This window comes from Gossypium hirsutum, chromosome D10 (genome assembly GCF_007990345.1).
Source record: "Gossypium hirsutum isolate 1008001.06 chromosome D10, Gossypium_hirsutum_v2.1, whole genome shotgun sequence".
Lineage (NCBI taxonomy): Eukaryota > Viridiplantae > Streptophyta > Magnoliopsida > Malvales > Malvaceae > Gossypium > Gossypium hirsutum.
The window spans coordinates 8,180,678-8,186,430 of NC_053446.1; the positions used below are offsets into that span (position 1 = coordinate 8,180,678).

Consider the following 5,753-nt stretch of genomic DNA (forward strand, 5'->3'; position numbering starts at 1 on the left):
ACACCTCAATTATTAATAGAATCCCAATAATAAGCTACCATCCTTTAGTTGCAAAAGTTAAAATATAATAACAACTGTGTTGTGTCGACTTCCATAGCTTTCACTGCTCACTTTTACTCTTGGACGATGATGTTGAAGATGAAATGAATACGATGTATAGCTTAGACTTGTGGTGCAGTCACCACTCAATAGCAAACAACAATAACACATGGAAAATCAAGCCAGTCTGCATAGCTTGCAGCTGCACCATGCCCAATTATTTAATTACAAAACTTTTTTTGAAATAAAAAACAAATTCTTTTATTACAATTTAATTTAACATTATATTTTGAAATCTACTGGTACGAGTTGAATCTAAATTATAATTCTAGTTTGTGATAAAGTTGTGTTTGAGGACCAAACTGATAGAGTTTTTATATATAGAGAGGATTAAATTTATTAAATTATTTAGAAGTAGGATCAAATAGAGAGAGATATATATTGATATGATTAAAGAGAAATTTCAATCTTTCGAAAATCATGTAAGAACAATCCATTTGATTAGATAAGATGAAAATACCATATAAAATAAGATGTATTAAATATGAAAATGATGAACATAATTTTTATATTTACTGGCACTTTAGAGGACCGATATTTTATATTAAAATATATTTAATACATCTTTATAAAATCAACCATGCTAACTAATTAAAATAATATTATTATAGATAAAAATCGAGATTGAGAAATGTTAATCAGTGCTTATAAGCATTGAAAGCTGTCCTGAACCTTTATGCCCCTAACACAACCTAAGCCCACGACTTTGAACCTAAATCCCTACTACATGACAAACAAAACCAAAAGGTGCTGCATAAGGAGAGGGCATATATAACTACTTTTGAAGCTGATTACCTATATGGAAATAATAATTATATCCTACAAATGGTTTCCAATTAAAACTTAAGATTGATAGGGGCTGCGCGAACGCAAGCCCCCACTGCCACAAATTATGACGTAGCTCTCCCTCTTGGGGAGACCTTAAAGCAGCACCCCTCCCAAGTGCAATGGAGGTCACTGCTCTAGGCCATGAGTCTTTCCGATCACTGATTGACCCCGTCCAGGTAAGTATGTTATAATGTTGCCCTGTCCTCTCTCTTTATACACCACTCCTTATGTTTTGTTTACTATATGCCAGCAATGTGGGATTCAGGTTGCATTGGGGGCATAAAGATCTAAAACATTTTTACCTTTCAATGCTTCTAAACACTAATTAACATTTCCCAATCTTGATTTCTGTAAATAATAATATTGTTTTATTTTATTAACATTATTCTTAATTTTATAGTGATGTGTTAAATATTTATTAGTACTAAATATCAGTCTTTTAAAATTGTGGAAGTTTGTTAAAATAATTTTTGATTAATTGATTATGCTGGCAATGCAATGTATATATACACAAGATATGAAGACTCTAGAAGAATTCTAGATCCTAAAAAAATAGAAATGACAGACTGTACAATAACTAATTTAACTAACTAAAAGAAGCTAGCTGTGAATTAGTATAATTTAGCTAATAGCCCCCCTCAAGCTGGAGAGTGTATATTGAGCATTCCCAGCTTGGAAATCATGTCTTGAAATGGTTGTGCAGCAAGAGCTTTGGTGAAGAGGTCAGCCAGTTGAGCAGATGAAGTACATGGCAACAAATGAACAATATCTTTTTGCAATTTCTCACGTACAATGTGGCAATCGATTTCGATGTGCTTTGTACGTTCATGGAAAGTAGGATTAGATGCAATCTGGATTGTCGATTTGTTGTCACAAAATACTGGAGTAGCATGAGAGATAGGAACATGTAGATCACATAGAAGATAATGTAACCATTGAACTTCACAAACAGTGGAGGCAAGTGCTCTATATTCAGCTTCACTAGAGGATCGTGAAACAGTAGGTTGTTTCTTGGCACGCCAGGATATTAATGCTTCACCAAAGAATATACAATAGCCTGTGATGGATCGTCGAGTTTCTGGACATCCAGCCCAATCAGAATCACTGAATGCTTTAAGCTCGAATGAGGAGGAAGCAGGATAGAAGAGACCAGTACTAGGGCAACCTTTTAGATAACGTAGCACTCGATGAGCTGCTTGAAGATGATTTGTAGTAGGCTTGTCCATGAATTGGCTAAGTTGTTGTACAGCGAAAGTGAGATCAGGACATGTAGAAGTGAGATAAAGAAGCTTGCCAACAAGTTGCCTATAAGAGGTAATATCTGAAAGTAATTCACCATCGGTCGATGTGAGTTTGTAAATAGATTTTGTTGCCATTGGAGTCTTGGCAGGCTTGCATTCAATTAATCCAGACTCTTGTAGTATTTTTAGAGCATATTTCCGTTGAGAAATATGTATTCCCTAGCTAGTACGAGCAACTTCGAGACCGAGAAAATATTTCAGATCACCAAGATCTTTGATTCGAAAAGTAGTGTCAAGAAACTGCTTTACTTTCATTATCTCTGGTGATGATGTGCCAGTCAATATAATATCATCAACGTAGATAAGTAACACTGTGAAATCCTCAGAGTGTTTCTTGGTAAGCATGGAGTGATCAATTGTAGATTGAATGTAACCAAGAGAAATTAAAGTTGTAGTAAGCTTCGAGAACCATTGTCTGCTGGCTTGTTTGAGTCCATAAATGGACTTGTGAAGCTTGCAAACTTTGGTAGAGTCATGAGAAAAACCAAGAGGAGGTAACATATATACATCCTCATTGAGATCACCATGAAGAAACGCGTTATTGACATCAAGTTGTTGTGTATGCCAATGTCTCGAAGTAGCTAATGCAAGAAGAAGTCGAACAGTAGTGATCTTTGCAACCGGTGAAAATGTGTCAAAGTAATCCACTCCTTCTATTTGCGTGTAGCCTTTTGCTACTAAACGAGCTTTATAGCGTTCAATGGTGCCATCTGCTCGATGTTTTACTCGAAAAACCCATTTACACCCAATAGGTGTTTTGCCAGGAGGTAATGTGGTCATTGTCCAGGTGTTATTCTGCTCAAGAGCATTAATCTCAGCTTGCATTGCCTCATTCCAATGGGTAAACTTACTTGCCTGTTTATAGGTTTTGGGTTCTATGGATGCTGAAATGGCAAGTGTAAAATGCAAGTGTTGTGGTGAAATATTGTGATAAGAAATACAGTTGAAAATAGAATGAGGCATAGCTGGATGATTGGTAGCAGCAAGCAGTTGATAATGTTGATAATCCTGTAGGTAAGAAAGTGGTCGACGGTTTCTTTGTGGTCAAGAAGAGGTAGATGGTTGTGTAGGTGGGTGGCTTGTGGACGATGGTTGGTCTGTAGATGGTGGTTGGCCTGTGGATGATGGTTGTGGAAGTGAAATAGGTGAATCATAAATGGTGTCAGATGCAAGTAATCTGACTGGAGTGGTAGGGTTGTTTGGAGAATGTTGAAGAAAAGGAAAAATTGTTTCATGAAATGTGACATTGCGAGAAACAAAAATTGCTCGAGTCTCGGTATCAAGAAGAATATAACCTTTAACATGTGGTTTGTAGCCAAGGAAAACACATTGTTTTGCTCGAGGATCAAATTTTTTACGATGAGCAGATAAAGTAGATGCAAAACTTAAGCATCCAAAAACACGAAGCATGGAAAAGTCAGGCTTGGAACCATGGAATTTTTCAAAGGGAGTAAGGTTGGCAAATAGGGGAGTAGGGGTTCGATTGATTAAAAAAACCAAGTGAGAGACAACATAACCCCAAAAAAGTTGTGGTAAATGAGAATGAAACAATAAAGCTCGAGCAATGTTAAGAATGTGTTGATGTTTACGATCAACTAAACCATTTTGTTGAGGCGTTTCAGTGCATGAGGTTTGATGAATTGTGCCTTGAGAAGCATAAAAAGAAGGCATATCAAATTCTTTGCCATTATCAGATCGAAGAATTTTGATGGTTTTAGAATATTGCGTGTTGGCCAAGGCAAAGAAATTTTGAATATGACCTCGAACTTCAGACTTTGTTTTAAGCAAAATGATCCAAGTGTATCGTGTGAAATCATCCACAATTGTAAGAAAGTATCTATGGCCATGAAGTGAAACAATTGAATTAGGACCCCAAATGTCAACATGAATTAAATCAAAAATATTATTGGATCGGGTTTGGCTTACAGAAAATGATAACTTTTTGTGTTTGGCAAAATGGCAAGTTTTACATGCTGAGTTATCAAATAAGGTAAGAGATGGGATAGAATCAGTAAGCAATTTAAGACAAGAGTCAGAGATGTGACCCAAACGATGATGCTAAAGGTCTGGTGAAGATGTAGAAACTGATGTGACAGGATGTTGGGGAAAAGTAAAATGCTGAACAGGATTATCCATTGTATAGAGGCCATGTTGTGCCTTAGCTGTACCAATCATCCTCCAAGATGGTAAACCCTGTATAATGCAATGGGAAGCATGAAAAATGAAACAACAAGGTAGATTAGAAGTGAGTTTGGTGACAGATAAAAGATTAAATGAAAATTGAGGAATATAAAGAACATCTGTCAAGCAAAGGTGGTCATTAAAGATGACAGTACCAGAAAAATGGGCAGCAACCTTGGATCCATTTGGTAATGTAACAAAGATAGGTTTAATACGTTTATAAAAAGTGAATGAGGATAAAGAATGAGTAATATGATCCGTGGCACCAGTATCCACGATCCAAAATGAGAATTTAATGCATGAAAAATGAGAGAAAGTGTAACACCCCTTACCCGAGACCATGGTCGGAGTCGAGCATGAGGCGTTACTTGACTTAACTTAAAAGTTCGGGGCATAAAAATTTACTTTCAGATTTAATTTTTTTACTATAAATATATATTTTAATAAATTACGTTAATTTTAATTTGATGTGATTTTAATATAAAATATATATACATAGAATAAAATTTGATGCACAGTCAATGAATGAGTATCCTATACCTATCAGTAAATAAAATAAAAAAATTATAGGCGACATGTAAATAAATATTAATTATAAATATTAATAACTCTCGAATCTTAAATTTAATATCTATGATCTCAGAATCGGGTTAGAATTTAGGATTTTAATATTTATTTATAAATTTTTTACAATTTTTACTTTTGGAGCCCAAATTTAAACAGGATAGAGATTTTTTTTTCCCTTTTAAATGTTATTGAAAAGTGGGAATCTCAAAAAAAAAATTGTCTTTTTATGTGTTTTATTTTTTGAAGTTGCAACATCCAAATGTATATAATTAAAATCAATCAATATTAAATATAATAGATATGTCCGAAAAGAGGAGGACAGCTTTATTATGAATGATGAAATTAAATTTGAAAGTAAATTTTTATGCCCCGAACTTTTAAGTTAAGTCAAGTAACGCCTCATGCTCGAAACTGGTGGGAGTGGACTTGATTCGGGAAACTGAAGAAAAAGTTCGTATTATTCGAGATTGTTTAAAAGCTGCCTCCGATCGGCAAAAATCATATGCAGATTTGAAGAGAAGGGATATAGAGTTTAGTGTGGGTGATCGTGTATTTTGAAAGTGTCACCGTGGAAGAAAGTTTTGCAGTTCGGCAGAAAGGGAAAACTCAGCCCACGATTTATCGGGCCGTATGAAATCATTGAAAGAATCGGTCCGGTAGCTTATAGATTGGCTTTGCCCCGGGAACTTGAAAATATTCATAATGTGTTTCATGTGTCTATGTTGAGACGGTATAGATCAGATCCATCACATGTAATTCCTCATACGGAAATAGAGC

The 5,753-nt window shown here is 35.1% G+C and overlaps 1 non-coding gene across 1 annotated transcript; it reads right to left on the bottom strand.

The window, feature by feature from the left end:
- Positions 1–951: 951 nt before the first annotated feature.
- On the bottom strand, positions 952–1,111 carry LOC121222779 (U1 spliceosomal RNA). The gene has a single exon (XR_005920150.1). It is a non-coding gene; the product is annotated as a U1 spliceosomal RNA (small nuclear RNA).
- Positions 1,112–5,753: the final 4,642 nt, after the last annotated feature.